The following is a 20562-nucleotide window of genomic DNA, read 5'->3' as shown; positions in this document are numbered from 1 at the left end:
AATCAAGCTTGCTATTTGATGAAAACATTCGCGAAATGATGCGATTTGCTTTCGACAACGAATACGTTTTCACCCATCCTCGCTTTATTCAATCAACCTCTCATACGAGTAGCACACGAACGGACTCAACACTGATCAGCATAGTTGACTCTTCCTTTTCGCCGTTGAGCCGTTGCGTTCTAACGTTGAGCACATAGTGGGTAAGGTGCGATGCAAAGAGATAAGAGATCGGATAAGCGTCGAAGCACACTCTGTGGAAACTATATGTAGAACGCATGAACCGTACATAGTAGATGAGTTGCGATGAGTGCGGAGATGCGATGGAGCTGCTTCGACGCATGTGAACGCAAGAGAACGCAAGAGAATGCTTGTCGGGTATGGATTTTATGATTGCGCTCGTTGTGTATGTAAAGCAATGCGGATTTAATGAGTTGGGAATGCTAGTAGGTAATATACAATGCGTTAATATGTTGTTGTTTTTAAATATAACTCAATGCTTTTTCACATGACTTGCATTTTGATGAGCCAGACGTAATAAAAATTTATCATACTGTCTATCGATCGCCATGTAAAATAACATATTTCATTGCATATAAAATAGTATTCCATCAAATCGTTTAAGTTTTTTAAGCATATTTTTGTTATTATATGTGTATAAAAAAACATTTTATTTGCTATGTTCGGGATTTAAATGAAGTGATCAATGTTTGATATGGTCGTTTGTTCAGTGCCTGCTATTCATGTGCAAGTTAGAAAGTTTAAGGGTTTTATGGTATTCAACTCAATTGCTAAAAGGATTCTGAGTGAAAGGTTCTGCTTTTTTCTTTGTCAGGCAAAACTAGAAAAGAGTGTGACATCGATTTCGATTGATACTCTTTTACCTGATATATGATGAATATTTATTGTGTACTTGGGTTTCTACTCATAACTCAAAATAAAATTCCCTGAGTTTTCCAGGTTTTTCCAGATGAAATTTTGAAAGTTTATAATTAAAAATAACCCAAATTTTCTAAAAATTATAAAGGGTGACTTAGGGTATCATCGCCAGGTTTGTTCTCTTCGTCATGAGGGATTTATGCCGGTCAAATTGCCTGAAACTTGCTCATATTCAATTTGGTTGGGAAGGATTCGATGCCAACTCTGAGTTCAACAGGTTTCAAAAAACCCCCCCATGACGAAGAGAACAAAACTGCCGAAAATACGTAAGTTCCCCTACTCTTCAAAAATTCTTTCAATATTTTTGAGCATTATTCCTGGAATTTCTTCCAAAGTATCTTCCTGGCTTTCCGCAAGATTATTTCACACGAGATATCTGTTTGAGTACGTCCCGATATTTCTTGCAAAGGTTTTCCGATATACTAGAGATTCTCGCTGGATTCTTCCTGAAGATCCATCCAAAACTATTCAAAGTTTCTTCAAGAATGTCGTAGCCATGCGGTTAGAGTCCGGGTGGATGAGGGTTCGATTCCCGCTCCGACCGATGAAAATTTTCACGAGAATAGCTTCTTATCCGTAGCCACTCCGTGTTAAGTTTCGTTCAATCGGTACAGCCGCCGGCTGAAGCAAGTGTCCATGCCTTTTTTAACGGTTTTCCGGGACAGCTATCCATAAACTATTGGATTTTTACCGATAGTTTTCCGATATTCCTCTTGTATTCCTCGCGGAATTTCGTCCGCAGCTGCTTTCAAGATTCCATATGGTTTTCAGAATTCCTCCTTGGATGTCCTTAATATTTTTTCTCGGGATTACTATTATCTCGAACTTTTTTCGAGATGTCTCATTTTTTCTCAGGTTTTTCCTGAAGTTCCTGTCGAGATTTCTTCAATAACACTTTGCGGAGTTTCTCGCAAGATTTTATTTGAATTCCCTCGAATATTTCTCCATGAATTTCCTATAAGGTATTTCGTAAGTTATTTCAGGAGACATTCTGAGGAAAACTCGTAGAAGAATCCCTGCAATTACTTTGGGAGAAATTCCTGAAGGAATATCCAGAATCTCGGGACAATTTCTGGTAAAGATTCCGGGAAGAATTTTGGGAATAATGCACAGAATATCTGTAAAAACTCTCAGGTGGATAACTATAAGAAATCCGGTATAACTACAAGAAACAGCCTGGCTCTGAAAATATGCAAGAAAAGAATTCAATGAGAAATATCAGCAATAACTCCTGTAGAAATCCCAGAAGGCACTCTGGAAAAAAAATCTTAGGATTTTTTTTTCTTAGGAGAAAATACAGGGTAATATTATCACGCGGATATAATTACATTTTATACATTCTTTTATCAAATAATTAATTCAATAATCTCAATCTTGTACAGTTACACCAGATTTGTTTTTCGAACTGGTCGGTTTTTGCTATTGCAACAGGATCAAAACTGACTAAGTTATAGCAAAAGAAAACGGCCCGCGCAAAACAAAAATCAGGTTGTTGCAAGTTCCCGACCCGGTAGAGCAAAGCTACCATAAGCGAAATGGAATTCGGACCACAAACACTGAGGGCTAAAGCACCACAAAAATCTAAACACAAATATCAAGCTTAGAACATTGCTGTATTGATCATCATCTTGCCTAGTCTATCTTCCTAGCTCCTAAAGTTTGCTCACTTAAGATCTAAGGTACATTTGTCAAAACTCACGGTTACCATCAATGCCAGCGCTCGGTGTGAACCATGGGACCATGCTGACCGGATGTCCATCGGTCGCTCGGGGCGCCCCTTGTCGTTGGCTGCATGCTGGTCCGGCCCGCATGGGGTTCAGTCCCGCTGATCGTTACAACTCCTCCCACTGGATCGGTTCCTCAAAACCAGACCGAATGTCACGGATCTTGTCTCCGCTCTTCTCTGCCGTGACCCACCGACGGACGATGGCCAGCGTGATCTGTCGCCGCGCACGCGTGTTGTACGGAAGAGCGCGATTCGCTAACTCCTAGCCCGCGAACGTTGCCTCAATCTGAACTGCAATATAAAAAAGAAGCCCTGCGGACATTGGGTCGTCACTGTCGCGTTCTTGCAGATCGTTTTACGGCATCTTACCCTATTAAGGGGCTCCTTTCTTTCTCGCCGGATTCTAGCTCCGATCACCTCCAGGTGGACTGGCAGTTCGCTCTCCGTAGCGGAAAAGTCGCGGCGTCGACGAACGACGTCTGTCGCAAAGAAGGGAATTACTGTCATAAGAGTCTACCCCTGCCGGGGCCCGTGGCGTAGTTGGTCACACGTTCGCTTCATATGCGGATGGTCATGGGTTTGATTCCCAGCCCCGGCACTTGCAATTTTTCGTCAGTTGCTTTTCCCCGAGAGCAACTGACATTGACCCTCTTCTGAGCCCCATGGCTCAAACGGACCCGGATACCTGGACATCGGCGAACTGCTACTCATAATGGACCCCCAATCAGACTGGAAAGGAACAATGGCCATCCATCATCATCCTTGTGCTCATCATTCTACTAGGTATAAAGCAGAAAAAGTGAAAGCAGCAGAAGGCAACCAGTTCGATAAAGTAGAATAGAATCTAGGCGCTGTACAAAATGTAAGTGCAGCTGTCAATTGAAATTGCTCACGTAGTGCCCCAGTGGACAATAGAGCTGTAAATTAGGTTAAGTGATTAAGAATAAAAAAAAGAATAAGAGTCTACCCAGTCCTGTAGAATGTGGCTCACCTGTTTTCTTGATTATCCTTCTGCGCGGATGATTTTGCCTCGGTAAGAGCGACAGTTTCGGCTTTCAATTCGAGAGTGCTGACTCACGCGGCTTGAGCGTCGATTCCGGCCCGGATTGGCCTCCAAAGATCTAGTTCGCTACCGCTTTTCTCGCCACGCGGCTTCCCACACCCAGCGCGTGTGTGTGTGAGCGCTGGCGTCCCTGCCTAGAATGCGGCAAACAAAATGGATGCTCATCAATTGTTCACATTCGCGGTGTCACTCAAAAGAATTTACGCTCACCTGCTATTAGCTTGCCCACGCAATCCGCCAAGCCCTTAAGCTCGACCGGTGCAGATGGTAGACCCGCGTCTTCCAGCCGAGTAATTAGCGGTCCGAAATCTGTTAATTTTCACTCTAACTGCGGTTAATTTCTGCCGGAGCGACGCGATCACACGACTGCACTTGGGGACTGATACGGCACGAACTGATTTGCCCAAGCCAGCAAGCTGCCTTGCTGCTCTGATCGGCTTGATTGTGTAATAGCTGGCTTGTTCGCGTGTCGATGATTTGTCGCTCGCATCCCACTTCGGTGGTGAGCTAATGTTCGGCGCCTCTCCTCGTGATCTGGGTGTTGTTGGTGGTAGTGTCCACGTTGCCGCTGTTAGCGGCTTTGCGCTGATCAATGATCAATGATGATTTATCATTGCTTCGAATACGGAAGGCAAACGGTGTGTTTGTGTACGCCGTCCGTATGTGGTGGACACATGCAAAAGTTTCCTTCTTGTTGACTGCTTGTGCAGCGCAGGGGTTCACAAATTGCGACTTACGGCTTGATGTTATTTTTATTACAATTTAACAGTGTTCAGTTTTGGCTAATGCGTTTTGCGTTTTTAATGACTAACAAAACTAAACGTAACACAACTCTACCGTAGCGGAAGAATTTTTCATAAATCGGTGATCAAACGATTTATGAAAAATTCACAAAATCTTCAGTCATCCTTCTAGGATGATGGTCAGAGACAAGTCGGTCAACCTAACTCTTGAGCAGACCTCAAGTTACATCTTTTCCTCAACTAAAACCAAACTCATACGCAAGCCTTGGTCGCTTGCCAAATCTTCTCTATCCTCCAAACTGCATAATCCTAATGCAAACTAAACTTCACGCCAGCTGCGCCTGGCAAAATCTTCGACCTCTCAAATCGTCTCTGACCAATGTCCTTGTCCAGCTTCCACGAATCCTACGGCAAAACATTCAAATCGGATTCTAGCCTATTATATTGACTAAAATAGACTTAATCGCACACAAAACATTAAGAAGCTATATTTACAGACTATCTACAAGGACAAAATTGGTTTGTTCTGGTTTGTGCATATTCTGAGAAAAGAAAAATTTACTAATCTAAATCGTCATGAGCCCGGGAAATAGGGTTTTACCGCGCCCCTGGTCGCGTTACTTTTGGGATGAAGATTTCATGACGACCCCTAGATCTTTAACCCTTGGCCACGCATTCGAATTGACTGGAAACACTTGAGGGTTCGTGTGCACCATCCAGTCGTGGATGTGCTTGGATTGCCGAGATCGTATTTTGTTCCTTCGTAGTGGTGCCACTCATAGCTCTGTGTAGTGAGGACGGTCGAATTCTTGATGATTGGCTCGATTTGTCTCGATCGGCTAACGGCATGACCATTCGGTGTGTTTCGGTGTGAGGGTTCCTCGGGGTGTTGTTGCGCTTCACTCGTTGTCTGGATCGTTTGGTATCTGGAGCCTCCCTACTCACGACGGTTTTCAGGGTCCCAGTCTCCCTCGCCCGCTGTAGGCTATATGCTGCGCTCTTCGTGGTGGTATTTGGAGCCTCCCTACTCACTGCTGTTTTCAGGGTCCCAATCTCCCTCGCCCGCTGTAGGCTGTTCGTTTCCGCATTCTTCGTCCTGGTATTTGGAGCCTCCCTACTCACTGCTGTTTTCAGGGTCCCAATCTCCCTTGCCCGCTGTAGGCTGGTGCTTGCTGTGCTTTGTGTTCTGGTATTTGGAGCCTCCCTACTCAACAATGGTTTTCGGGGTTCCAATCTCCCTTGCCCGCTGTAGGCTGACGGTTGCGGCGCTCTTTGACATGGTATCTGGAGCCTCCCTACTCACTGCTGTTTTCAGGGTCCCAGTCTCCCTCGCCTTCAGTAGGCTGTCGATTCGTCCTGGTGTTTGGCGTGTCTTCGTCCTGGTATTTGGAGCCTCCTTACTCGCATCGCTTTCAGGGTTCCAATTTCCCGCGCCCGCTGTAGGCTTCTTGCTACATCCTCCTGCTCTCCCAAAGCTCTCCAGTTGCTGTCTCCCTGCGCCTGATAGTGGCCGTACGCTTCGACTCCGCGCCGAACCGATGTTTGGTCGTCGATCTCCGGGTCTCCACTCCTCCTATCAGAGAATACATCTGGTGCCTTGACGAGAAACCTGCGTCCCGTTTCCAGAATCACAGGGTGCCATTTCTCTCGCTTGGCGAACGGCTCACGGTACACCTCCTGGCGCGATGGAAGTGTTTGGGTACCGCATGTTGATTCTCCACTTGCTACTGTTCGGCCTTCTGACGGATCGGGTGATGTAATCGCAAATCGTTCATTGTTCCTGGCGAAAATCGTGGTCTACCACAAAGCTGGCTGATTTGTCGAGGTGGAGAGGTAGTCGTAAAGAAGTTATTGCTCATCACACCTGACTTTTTACCATTTTCCCGTTTGTTACGTGTTTTTGGAGCATGGTACTCATGGTTGACAGGCATTGCCTGCGGACATAGCTTTAACATTGTGGAACCTCGTACGGCTGTACGGAAATCCTTGCTGTCGACTCACAATCGGTGTTGCTGCGGTGGAGCAGTATTGCGACGGCTTCTCACCCTCAGCTCTCGTGGTCAAATCTCCCAATGATTGGTGTTTCGGCTAGCTTGACTGCTTTGTGGTTGACAGGCACCGCCTGTGTACATAGCTTGAACAGCCCAGAATCTCGCTGCTGGGAACGAAGATTCCAGTAGATGTAGTCGTCAAATCGCTGTTCGGAAGTTCAGAATCCGGTTGGAACTTGTCTGCCCTCCTGTTCGCTGTAATGATGCCCATTTCTGGTGTTTTCTTCAGCGTTCGCTTCGTCGTTCACAGGCACCGCCTGTTTGCATAGCTTGCACATGTTCGTTTAGTCCGCCTTGATGTCCTTCGCGTGGAACCTTCCCTTCTTGCCGCTCAGAACATCCTCTAGCACGTACAGGTTCGTCCCGATGATCTCCTTGACGATGGCCGGAACGAATTTCGGCTCAAGCTTGCTGTTGATTTGGTCCGCCTTCGAGGAGAGTACAAACGATCGCCGCCAAACCAGGTCTCCGACTTTAAACGCTACAGATCTTGTGCGAAGGCTGTATCGCTGCTTCGCCCGCTGGTGGCTGTTCTTGATCCGCTCGATGATTAGCTTCTGGATTCGACGAATCGCCGAGAGTCGCCGGTCCTGCGCTACCTTTGGGTCTTCTGGCGTGTTGAGTTCCTGCTGCATGTACAGATCCGTGTGTAACAACAAATTCCGTCCGAAGTTGGCTTCGTGCGGACTGACGCCCGTCGCTTCGTGCCGAGCAGCGTTAATCGCCGCCGAGATCGCCGGTAGCTTTTCATCCCACTCTCGATGATCGCCGTCCAACAGAGCCCGGATGCAGGTTACTACGACGCGGTTGACGCGTTCGGCGTTATTGACCTGCGGACAGTAGAACGCTGTCTTCATGTGGCCGATCTTGTGTTTCGCTAGCCAGGACTTGAACACCATCGATTCGAACTGCTTCCCGTTATCGGACAGTATCAGCCGTGGCCGAGAGAACTTCAGGCAAACTTCTTCTTCCAGGAACTCCACCATTTTCTGCGAATCTGCTGCGCGCATCGGCTTGACAATTACGTATTTGCTGACCCAGTCGACTACTACCAACAGCACTGTGTTTCCTCGCTTGGAACGTGTGAGCGGACCGACAAAGTCTACCGATATCATCTCCCAAGGAGTCTTTGCCGGCTTCGGGTTTCCCATTTGCGGCATCATTCTTTTCCCCGGTGCCTTGCACGCTTTGCAGGTCGCACAGTTCATGACGTAATCGTGAATCTCCTGTTGCATCTGTGGCCAGTAGTAGTGGGCTTGTAGCTTGTGCCAGGTCTTGTAGAAACCAAGATGCGCTGCTGCCGGTTCGTCGTGGAATCTTCGGATTAGCTGGAACCTCTCTTCTTTCGGAACGACTTGCTTCCACTTGTGGTAAACTGCTCCCACTTCGTCCTTGCAACGGCAGTTCTTGAATAGCGTGTCGTTTGCTATGCGGAAGTCCGGAAACTTATCTCCTTCGCTCTTTACTCTGTCCACCAGCTTCCTGTACCACGGATCCAGGACTTGGTCTACCGTGAAGACTGCTTCTGCCACCGTCCTCGAGAGAGCATCTGTAACAACGTTGATGGAACCCTTCCTGTACCGGATCTCGAAATCAAACGCGTTCAGACGCAACAGCCACCGGCTCATCAAAGCCGTCGGGTTCTTCATCGACTTCAGGTAGCTGAGAGCTGCATGGTCACAGTGGACAATGAATCGGATTCCTTCCACGTAGCCTCTAAACTTCTCGATCGCTCGGATCACTGCGAGGCACTCCCGCTCCGTGACCGAGTACTTCCTCTCCGATGCTGACAACTTCTGCGAGAAGTAGCTGATGGGATGTTCCTCACCGTTGATCTCCTGCGTTAGCACTGCTCCGATTGCTGTGTCGCTGGCATCGCACGCTATGGCGAACGGTTTGCTGTAGTCCGGCATCGCCAGTACCGGTGCCGAAACCAGAGCTGCTTTTAGCTTGAGGAACGCTTCTTCAGCTATCGGATTCCAACGGAACTTGGTCTTGCCTGACGTCAAGTTTGTTAGCGGAGCTGCTAGCTGCGAGAAACCGGCGATGAAGCGTCGGTACCAGTTGCAAACACCGAGAAATCGCTGCACTTCTTTGCGTGTTGTTGGAGTCGGGAACTGTACAATCGCCTGGATCTTCTCTTCGTCTACACGCCAACCTTGCTCGTCGATTACGTAACCGAGGTACTTCATGCTTTTCCGGCAGAACTTGGACTTCTCCGATGAAATCGTGAGATTTGCTTGGCGTAGCCTGCGGGCTACTTCTTCGAGCAGAGCGATATGCTCTTCAAACGTTTCGGAGCAGATGATGATGTCGTCCAGGTAATGGAATACCAGCGGTTCTAGATCGGCGAATAGGTGGGTCATAAGTCGCGCTAGGGCTTGGCTTGCCGTACACAGCCCGAAAGGCACCACTTTGAATTGGAAGTGGCCTCTGGATGGAACGGTGAAGGCTGTCAGTTGTCTCGAACCTGGATGGAGTGGTAGCTGCCAGAAGGCATCCTTGAGATCGATCGAAGAGATGTATTTGCTACTTCGGAGGTTGTTGGTGATCGCTGCTATCTGGGGAATCGGATATCCCTCGTTCACCATGACGGAGTTGAGGTGACGCGCGTCCAAGCAGACGCGATACTGCCCAGTCTTCTTCTTGACGGCGACCAGCGGGTTGTTCCATGGCGAGAACTGCGCCTCCTCGATAACGTCCAGCGCAATCATCCGGTCGATCTCTCTGTTGACCTCCTGCAGAACGTACGGCGACATGGGGTAATGCCGTTGTTTGCGGGGCGGTGCATTCCCTACGTCGATTCGATGCTCGTACAGCTTCGTGCGTCCTAATCTTCCATCTACCGCTTTCGGAAACTTCTGAATCGCCTGCTCTAGGCGCCTCTGCTGTTCCGGACTGAGCTGCTTCATTTCCTGTTCTTCGCTGATCTGATCTTCCTGCTTCGCTTCGAGTGTGCAACACACCGCTTTTACACCGAATTTGTCCCAGAAGTTCATTCCCAGGATGATGCAGTCTGGAATCGAAGGCACCAACAGCACTGGAAGAACTTCGTTGCGGTTGTTGTACACAATTGGGAGATAGACGAAATGCGAGATGTTGTGTTTTGTGCCGTCCGCCGTTCTTATTCCACCGCTGACGGTTCCTTTCTGCAATCCACATTCCTCTGCCAGTTCGACTCTTCTTCCTCCTAGCAGAGAGCAGTTCGCTCCACTGTCCAGCAAAGCTGTCAACTCCTTTCCCAGCACTGATATAACGGCGTGCGGTCGATTGTCACTTCCGGGGTTGATAATGATCGAGTTGAGGTTTTGAAATTCCGGGATATCGGAGGGGTCTCCGAGATTTTGCGGAGAGCTGCTCCCCTCTACTGCTGGTTCTCCGCTTGGTAGTTTACCGCGTCCATGCGGCACGTGAAGCAACTGCGCAGCGAGTAGCCCTTCCTTCCACAACGGTAGCAGAATAGGATGGCTTGCGGCTTCGGACAGTCCATGAATCTGTGACCCTCCTCGTCGCAGTTCCAGCAAAGCATTGCTATTCGTTGGCCGTTCGGAGCTCCTTCCTGTTGTATTTGGCGATCTTCCCGTTGCCTGGCTGATTCTGGCAGCATACGTTGGCTTCCTCGGTTATTGTCGCTCTGATCCGAGCTTGGCATCCACTGTCGTGCATGCCAGCCCTGTGCTCTTTGCGGCTGTTCTTGCTGTTGTTGTGGTAGCCGAGTTTGGTACGATACAGTTTGCGGTCGCTGCTGTTGTGCCGGAGTTTGCGCCTCTCTTGTGTACTGCCGCACTGCTCGCAGGATGTCAGCCTCTGTCCGGTTGTATCTATCCGTTGGCCTTGGCTGCCTTTCGTCACGTGCGGCCAAGCTTGGTCTCGCAGATCTCCGCTCAAGGTTCAACTTCAACGCGTTGACTTGCTCCTGCAGTTCGTCGATGTTGTGCTGCCAATTGTCTTCTGGTCCTTCCTCCACTGCTTCGAGCTCGAATGCGCCTTCTTCTACCTCCACGGCGTGAACTCTGTTGAACCGCTGTGGCTGTTGGTGATGCTGTATCGGTGGTGGTCTGCTGGTTACTACTGGCGTAGCGAAGTTCGGTTCCAGAAGCGCGCTGTGCGGAATGGGTATCCTGCGTTGCCTGTTCAGAAGCATCCTCGTCTCGTCGTATCCGGTACAGACTTCCACCATTTCTTCCAGTGAACGGGGCCTCGCTGCTGTTACGATGGCTGCGTAGTTCTCGTTCATGTTTTTCTTCACCAGGAAGAACTTTTCGTCGTCTGGAATGGGTGGATCGACGAAGCGGAAGAGCGCTGAGATGTCTCGGTAGAACTTCGCAAAGGATTCCTCCCTTCCTTGAAATCGAAAGCTGGCTTCCAGACGCAGAATTTGGGAGTATCCGCTGGGCAGGAATTCCCTTCTGATCTCCCGCTTGAACTGGTCCCAGGTCTGCAACTGGTTTTGCAACGTTGCTCGTGAGTACCAGTCGATGGCGTCCTCCTGCAGTAGATGCTTGATGGAACTCAGAAGTGTGGCATCACTCATGCCTTCCGATCTCGCGAACGTCTCCACGCGATCTAGGAACACGTTGAGTGACGTCGTGTCCTTTTCGCCGCGAAACTTGAAAGGCCAGTTGTGCACGGCCTTCTGAATCCGTCGATCATCCACTCGTTCCGGCGCTGGTCGTTCTCGACGCACTAGCCGCTCCAGATCGTCCCGCATTCGGCAGTATTCTTCGTACATCCGCTGCTCTCTTTCCTGCATCTCCACTATTCTCGATTGCAGCTCGTGAACTTCTCGTGATTGTGATTCTCGAGCTGTCCGGTTCCATGTTTCTCGCTCCCGTGGAAGGTAGGGAGGCGGTGGTGAGGTGTTCCGTTGTCTAGGCTGTGTTTCCCCTGCGTCTTCGTTGTCTCGCGCTCGGAATGAGCTAGAAAATAGCAATCCTCGTCCTTGTCCGCCGGAAAATGACGTCATCGAAGGCGGCTGTGAGGCTGGCGGTGGTGTGGATTCCTGATTTGAATGGTTGCCCACTGGAATCGTGGCATCCGCCGTTCCACCGACTGCTCCTTCCTCTTCGTTGTTGCTTCTTCTTATGGCACCCGTTGAACTTGTGTGGTTCACCTCATTCTCACCTCGTTGCACACAACTCACTACACTAGTACCATTCACTTTGTTGAGTAATACAGTCACGTGCATGGTTAACATCCCATGCAGATCTCTCAGTTCGACCGGGGGGTGGATCAACCGTAATCTGTCGCGATAGTGGGTAAGACGCGTTCGGCTTTGACTGATTGCAGCCCTATCGGCTGTTCGAATGGCCGCTTCAGTGCTAATGTGCAGCTGTTGTATTTGAGTTTCACAGTGTTCAATGTTGGACTGTGGACTCATTACATGGGCTGAGCTAGTAGGCTGGTTATCTCTTAAGGCTTCCTCTTGCATGAGTGCCTTCAGACGGAGGACCTTTCCTCTGTGGGTGGTAGGCCCTAAATTTACCACGTGACGCAGAGCCAACTCATACGTCACCTCCTCATCTGTTAAGTGTGTGTAGTCCATGTCTTATGTTGAATCTTATATGCGTAAGGGCTAAAATTGTTTCGATAATCGTAGGCCAGATAATCGAAATTGCACAAAACCAAATCAAAACTTAAGATCACAAACCAAAAGAAATCGCTAAACGGTAGTATCTATATGTGGATTTTCAGTTGGGCGCCAGTGTTGCAAGTTCCCGACCCGGTAGAGCAAAGCTACCATAAGCGAAATGGAATTCGGACCACAAACACTGAGGGCTAAAGCACCACAAAAATCTAAACACAAATATCAAGCTTAGAACATTGCTGTATTGATCATCATCTTGCCTAGTCTATCTTCCTAGCTCCTAAAGTTTGCTCACTTAAGATCTAAGGTACATTTGTCAAAACTCACGGTTACCATCAATGCCAGCGCTCGGTGTGAACCATGGGACCATGCTGACCGGATGTCCATCGGTCGCTCGGGGCGCCCCTTGTCGTTGGCTGCATGCTGGTCCGGCCCGCATGGGGTTCAGTCCCGCTGATCGTTACAACTCCTCCCACTGGATCGGTTCCTCAAAACCAGACCGAATGTCACGGATCTTGTCTCCGCTCTTCTCTGCCGTGACCCACCGACGGACGATGGCCAGCGTGATCTGTCGCCGCGCACGCGTATTGTACGGAAGAGCGCGATTCGCTAACTCCTAGCCCGCGAACGTTGCCTCAATCTGAACTGCAATATAAAAAAGAAGCCCTGCGGACATTGGGTCGTCACTGTCGCGTTCTTGCAGATCGTTTTACGGCATCTTACCCTATTAAGGGGCTCCTTTCTTTCTCGCCGGATTCTAGCTCCGATCACCTCCAGGTGGACTGGCAGTTCGCTCTCCGTAGCGGAAAAGTCGCGGCGTCGACGAACGACGTCTGTCGCAAAGAAGGGAATTACTGTCATAAGAGTCTACCCAGTCCTGTAGAATGTGGCTCACCTGTTTTCTTGATTATCCTTCTGCGCGGATGATTTTGCCTCGGTAAGAGCGACAGTTTCGGCTTTCAATTCGAGAGTGCTGACTCACGCGGCTTGAGCGTCGATTCCGGCCCGGATTGGCCTCCAAAGATCTAGTTCGCTACCGCTTTTCTCGCCACGCGGCTTCCCACACCCAGCGCGTGTGTGTGTGAGCGCTGGCGTCCCTGCCTAGAATGCGGCAAACAAAATGGATGCTCATCAATTGTTCACATTCGCGGTGTCACTCAAAAGAATTTACGCTCACCTGCTATTAGCTTGCCCACGCAATCCGCCAAGCCCTTAAGCTCGACCGGTGCAGATGGTAGACCCGCGTCTTCCAGCCGAGTAATTAGCGGTCCGAAATCTGTTAATTTTCACTCTAACTGCGGTTAATTTCTGCCGGAGCGACGCGATCACACGACTGCACTTGGGGACTGATACGGCACGAACTGATTTGCCCAAGCCAGCAAGCTGCCTTGCTGCTCTGATCGGCTTGATTGTGTAATAGCTGGCTTGTTCGCGTGTCGATGATTTGTCGCTCGCATCCCACTTCGGTGGTGAGCTAATGTTCGGCGCCTCTCCTCGTGATCTGGGTGTTGTTGGTGGTAGTGTCCACGTTGCCGCTGTTAGCGGCTTTGCGCTGATCAATGATCAATGATGATTTATCATTGCTTCGAATACGGAAGGCAAACGGTGTGTTTGTGTACGCCGTCCGTATGTGGTGGACAGATGCAAAAGTTTCCTTCTTGTTGACTGCTTGTGCAGCGCAGGGGTTCACAAATTGCGACTTACGGCTTGATGTTATTTTTATTACAATTTAACAGTGTTCAGTTTTGGCTAATGCGTTTTGCGTTTTTAATGACTAACAAAACTAAACGTAACAAGGTGCATTTTATCTTTCCGCTCTTACAGATGAAACGATCATTTCACTACCCACATCCAAAGAAGCGCTTCAACATACAAGTGACTTCATCGATCAAATCACGCGAGTCGTTGATGCGCACGAAATAGGCGAAAAAGGATGTGAAAACAACATGCGCACCCTCATTGAAAACCTCATGCACTATGGCCTATCAAACTTCCCTCTTCTCATCTCATAACTTATCGCATCCGATCGCATCTCACCTTACCCACTATGGTCACAGCCTAACCAAGCATCTCTTTTCATCGCTTTCGATGCTTTTCGACAGCTTATCGCGAAGCATCGTTGGCTGGAAGTTTTATTAGTATGGTATCGGTACATGCGAATGTTGCTTCTGTGTACGTGTCGAGCGTTCGTGCCGTAGCTTCTTAAACCAACCTATTCGGTATGGTTCGGCTGTTCGAGCGAGCGTGTGGCGGCACAGTCAGATGTGTGCAAAATCTGACTGCTGGTCATCGCTGATCAGTTCAGTACACAGTTCAATCGCACGCGATAAATATACAGTTGATGAGTTGTGATGAGCACTAGTGAGGTGATAATTTGCATCATTGGGTAAAATAATATTTAATTTGAGCTTGTAAACATGTACTCAGAGAAAATTTAGTTTCTGTACTTTTTCCTCAAAACAGAGAGCTTTCCAATCGTCGAGTACTTCTCCTGGCTTACCAAATAACATTTAAATATTTTTTTTTTTCAGGTAAGGCCGACATGCTCAGCAATCATGATAATTGTGTTTATTTTAGGATTCGTAATAGAGGCATAATTTGATATAGGAAGTAGAAGCGATTTTTTCTGTTCTTCCTCTTCCTAGAAAAAAAAAATTATTATAACTAAGAAAAGATTTTTGAAATGTTTTGTAGTATTCTGTTTGCCGATTTGATGTTAAATTATTTATTATTATTATTATCTTTATTAACTAGATTTTCAGCCCAGGGCTGGTTCATCTCTGCCATTAAATTATTTAAGTTGTAATGTGTTGTAGGGCATTATTGAGATATGATCATTTGGTAAATAAAAGCATGGGCACATGTTTAATTACGTATTTTTATGTCCCATAATTATGAAGAATATCTCAAGCATACTACAGTGGGCTGGTCTTTTATAATGTATGTTGAAGACATTTAATAATGAAAATAAGGGTTTAAAGGTTAACATGTTATGCTAAATATCCTTATTGATAATATTTAACATACTGCATGTAAGTTGTGGAGCATGAGAGGGTAAATGTAATGCTTTGATTTAGGCAGAAAGTCAGTATAGCAAACAACGATAGGGCACAATCATTAGCAATTATCTCAATACACAGGCATGCGATCATATAACAATGTATGAAGCACTTTTAGGTTGTAGTTCCATCTAAAGTTCATAGAAATAATCCAATTGTCACATTTGCAAACAAAACACGTGGGAATGCTATGAAGACAAAAACACCACATTGTTGACGCAAATTATAATCTCGCCATGGAGAGTTTCGTTTACTGCTCTCTAGGGACCAAACTATCAAAGCTCGGTTAGTACAATGTTCGGCAAAGTTTAAGAAAACATACACACAAAGAAAAGCTCCATACATTGTTTTTTGATTCAATGCTTGTGAAGCGAATTAGCAGCAAGTGAATGTAAATTTGTTTAAGTTATTAATCCCACCCTCTATCATGTTCAAACCAAAAGTGAAAAAAAATACTCTAGACCCCCCGACAGATTTTTTCGACTTTACCCTTAAATTAAAGAAGAATACCTATACTTTCTTATGGCAAAATTTCAGACCTACTTATTTTTTTTGTTTTAAAGTTGCTCTATAAACACACCGTGCAAGCCAATAAGCATGGAAATGTTTCTTTTAAGCAATCAAAAGGTAAATTGGTTAATTAACATCTAAGTTATCGACTCATGCAAAATATTTTGTTTTACCAAATCGAATTTGATAGTTTTAAGTGATTTATGTTAGGTATGATATTTCCCATACAAGTCACCCTCCAAAAGTTGCATGCAAGTTTACATACTAACATAAAATGCTTAAATCTATCAAATTCGATTTGGTAAAACGAAATATTTTGCATGAGTCGTTAATTTAGATGTTAATTATCCAATTTACCTTTTGATTGCTTAAAAGAAATATGACCATGCTTAATGGCTTGCAGTCAAAAAAGCCCAAAATCGCATATTTTGCCCTATAAATTGAGGTATAACTCAAAATTGTGACGTGCTGGAGCAAATCTGAGCCCGGATTCGGATTCAGCGGCTCAAAATCTGTCAGAGACACATAAGTTTGCTCTTGAGACAGGCCAAAACTTATTTTTTGTAACGCTGTGTACTCGAACTACGCACATCACTCGATCAAGCATGGGAAAACTCATTCGCTCACCCGAATGCCGGCGATGCAAAATAGCCAAAAGAACGCCAACAACCCTACGCTGAGTGAGAGCACTGCGCACCATGAACGAACGCAACACGAACGGCTCGCCACCGACGCCACCGGAGCGAATCAGGAGAGAAACAAATAAAGTGTGAAATGAATCAGCTAGGATCGGTGTATACGAAAAGAACGTTCGCTCTCTCAACTACCGAGTGGCATTCAGCTGATTGAATCAAAACGCGCTCACTGATTCAATTCCCAGTACTGAATGCTTCCACCGAACGCTAAATGATCGTTCCAAAACGAATGCTCTCGCACCCGACTCAGAATGCAAACATTCGTTCAATATTTGTTCGTTCGTCTTCGGCACACAGACTCAGTAGCGATTCATTCGGCCGTCGTTGCTTGCGTCGCTCGGTGCTCGGCGATTCAAAAGAATGGGCAATGAATGTGGAAGGATTTTGCTTGGCTGGGGGAGAAGCACACTCGCATCAGATTGTGCGTGGTTGTGAGTGAGGGATACGCAATAAATGAATGATTTTTTCCCATCCTTGCACTCGATCCATCGGCGCCATGATTAATCGTATCAGTTTGTCTGGGAATCCGTACTCGTGCATAATCTGCCATAGCTGTTCTCGATCGATTGTATCATACGCCGATTTAAAATCGATGAACAAGTGATGTGTGGGCACGTTGTATTCGCGGCATTTTTGCAACACCTGGCGGATGGCGAACATCTGGTCCGTTGTAGCGCGTTCACCCATGAATCCAGCCTGATATTGCCCCACGAACTCTCTTGCAATCGGTGATAGACGGCACATAAAGTTTGAGAGAGTACCTTGTAGTCAGTGCTCAGTAGTGTGATCGCGCGATAGTTCCCGCAATCCAACTTATCGCCTTTTTTGTAGATGGGACACACGATACCTTCCATCCACTCCTCCGGTAATACTTGTTCCTCCCAAATCTTGGTAATGACCCAGAGTAGTGCTCTCACCAGTGCTTTTCCACCGTGTTTTAGACTCGCTTGGTAGTTGATCTGTTCCAGCGGCTTTGTTGTTTTTCAACCGGCTAACCTCCTCCTCAATCTCTTGGAGGTTAGGGGCTGGAAGTCTTTCGTCCTGCGTACGTACTCCTTGATCTGCTACCGCGCCACCTTCGGTACTTGCTACGTCGCCATTGAGGTGCTCATCGTAATGCTGCCGCCACCTCTCCACCACCTCACGCTCGCTCGTGAGAATATTCCCGTGATTATCTCGGCACATGTCGGCTTGTGGCACAAAGCCTCTGCGCGAGCGGTTCAGCTTCTCGTAGAACTTTCGTGTGCCCTTAGCGCGGTACAGCTCTTCCATCGCTTCGCGATCTCGTTCTTCCTGCTGGTGCTTCTTCATCCGGAAGACTGAGTTCTGCCTGTTCCGCGCCTGTTTGTAACGTGCCTCATTCGCTCTCGTACGGTGTTGCAGCATTCTCGCCCATGCTGCATTCTTCTCGTTTTTCAACTGTTCACATTCGCCGTCGTACCAGTCGTTTCTGTGATTCGGAGTCGCGAAGCCTAGTGCTGTAGCCGAGGTACTACCTATGGCGGATCGGATCTCCCTCCAGCCATCTTCAAGTGTAGCTGCGCCAAGCTGCTCTTCCGTTGGTAGGGCCACTGCTAACTGCTGCGCGTAGTCTTGAGCCACTTCTACGTTACGCAGCTGCTCGATGTTGAGCCGCGGCGTTCGACTTCGACTCGTGGTGATAACTGTCGAAAGTTTTGAGCGCATGCATACAGCGACTAAGTAGTGATCCGAATCTATATTCGCACTGCGGTATGTGCGGACGTTGGCTATATCTGAGAAGAATTTACCGTCGATTAGAACGTGGTCGATTTGGTTTTCTGTTTGATGGTCGGGTGATCTCCAGGTGGCTTTGTGGATATCTTTGCGGGGGAGAAGGTGCTACAAAGTTTAAGCATCGCTGGCAGTTATCATTCGATACCTGTTGGATTGTGTTGGATTCTAGTTTCTTGCAATATTTGAGTTGCCTTCCATCGCGGACAATGACAAGTTTTGACTAGAAACAATCTAGCTAATGCTAGAGTGCCTTTAAATAACAAACGTAAGTTGATCCTACATGATCCCTTCCAGCGCTCCTCAGTGAGATGGACAAGGAGGAATCGGATGTTCCGGATTATGCGCCAACCTAGGTGTCATTGAATGATGTTTCCAATAACGAAATTTAAAATTACCCGAGGGCTAAGCGGAGAAAAATATCTGAATATTATCTAACCAAATATTTCATGTTTCAATCAGTAGATATATACCAACAGCAATAATTACACTAAAACCTCCATTTAGGTAATGAGTCGGGACTGCCTAAATAGAATTTTTACCTAAATGGATTCATTACCCAAATGGATTCAGTTTATTACCTAAATGGATTACAAGGTTGCAAACAAGTTCAACAAGGGAGAGTTACTAGGAGATTTAAAGGAGATCATGCGGAGTTTCAGATGGCTTTCAATGAGTTTCAGGAGGGGGTGGGTTTCAGGAGGGGAGGGGCTTCAGGGGCGTTTTCGGGGGTTTTGGAGGGTCTTAGATCAGAATTGTCATGCAAATGACTAGCTAGGCACGAAACACGAAAAACCTTGCGAAAAACCCTGCCAAATTCCGCCAGACTGAAAAATTATTGAATGTCGGGTCAATTTTTATCGTATGTTGGGCCATTGTTGGACCAACATCGAACAATTGTTGAGTCTATATTGGGTTTGGTGACCAAAATAAAAACAGGTGAATGATAGGTTAATGTCGGGTTTGACGTCATCAATGCTGGAGCTGATATCAATGGAATGATGGAAGGATGGTTGATTATCTCAATTTCAGCTGGAAAAATGACGCTGGATACTGGCGCTTTTAAAACACTGCATGGGGGGGAGGTGGTGTTTAGGGGGCAACATTGCACCCCCTCCCCTCATACCCACCCCCTAACACCACTCACTACTTCTTTCCCATAAACCAGTCTTATACCTAATCTAAAGTACTCCAACTGATTTGAACACAATCAAATTCCATTTAGGTAACGTTACCTAAATGGAGGGACCTAAATAGATTTTACCTAAATGGATCCTACCTAAATGGAGGTTTGAGTGTAATGCAGCTTCCAACAATAATTAATCGGCTCCATACTGAATAATTTTGAACTCTCAAATTAGTTTGAAGCACATACTTTATAAATTATCGTCATTAGGGAAATCTTGTACTTTTTGCTTAGGTACGTAAAATCTAATATTTCTGTCCCAAATGCGTTTTAGAAAGCCGTGTTCTGTTACTGATGATTTTTATGGACAGAATATAATAAATAAAATAAATAAATTTGTTTACGTATACATAGCTCCCACCATAGTTACAAAAACTGGGAGGATCCAAACAGATATTAATGCTGTTGAGTAGATGAATAAACTTAAGAGTGGTTTTTACATTTTTTGGCTGAATAAGCTGTTGTTTAGTTAAGGTACAGCGGGGCAAGTTGAAACGAGTGGTGCAAGATGAAACAGTGGGTTAACATTAAGTTTTCTAATGATGATAAACAGTTTGATCGCCATAACACATACTTTTTCATTCAAACAATCTTTTAGCGAAGGAAAATTGTCCAAATTGTATTGAAATCTATTCCAAAACTTCGTGTTTCATCTTGCCCCACCCGTTTCAACTTGCTCCGGTGTATCTTATCATAATTAGTTGGGTTAACACTTTTGCGTTAATCAAAATCACCATCCCATCAATATTTTATTAAATAAGTATTTTTTCATCAACCTTTCGTTATGAATCCATGATCCAATTGCTGATCTCTGGTATAGACTGTTGAAGCATGACATTTCGATTCCAGCGACGTTTTAGTTCCAGAGCTTTCAAAAAAAATTTGAATGGGTTTCAGGAACTTTCCAGGGGTTTCTGTGATGTGCCAAGGGTTTTCCGAATTTTAGGAATTACGAAGGGCATTCCAGGGGGTTTCAGAGGTTTTCAAATGGTTTTAGGGGCGTTCCAAAGAATATAAGGAGTATTTTAGTTGTATTCCTGGGGTTTCAGGGATATTCTAAGGAGTTTCAAGAGCGTTGCAGTGGACTTCGAGGGAGTTCCAGGGGCTTTCAAAGGTTCAAGGTTTCAGGGTTCAAGGGATTTCAAGGGCTTTCCAGGGCGTTTCATGGTCGTTCTAGTGGTTTTCAGGAGGTTAGAGGGAAACGCTGGAGTTTCAGCGGCATTATAGGGCATATCAGAGGCTTTCCAGTGGTGT

The 20562-nt window shown here is 46.6% G+C and overlaps 1 long non-coding RNA gene across 1 annotated transcript; it reads right to left on the bottom strand.

The window, feature by feature from the left end:
• Positions 1-12365: 12365 nt before the first annotated feature.
• Positions 12366-13903, bottom strand: LOC134292081 (uncharacterized). The gene is made up of 3 exons (XR_009999446.1): positions 13284-13903; positions 13002-13207; positions 12366-12939 (listed from the first exon to the last, which is right to left on the bottom strand). It is a non-coding gene; the product is annotated as an uncharacterized LOC134292081 (long non-coding RNA).
• Between the last annotated feature and the right edge of the window lie 6659 nt (positions 13904-20562).

The sequence above is a fragment of the Aedes albopictus genome, chromosome 3 (assembly GCF_035046485.1).
Source record: "Aedes albopictus strain Foshan chromosome 3, AalbF5, whole genome shotgun sequence".
In the NCBI taxonomy this organism is placed as follows: Eukaryota; Metazoa; Arthropoda; class Insecta; order Diptera; family Culicidae; genus Aedes; species Aedes albopictus.
Note: the sequence above shows the minus strand (reverse complement) of the source record. Positions and strands in the feature narration are given on the sequence as shown.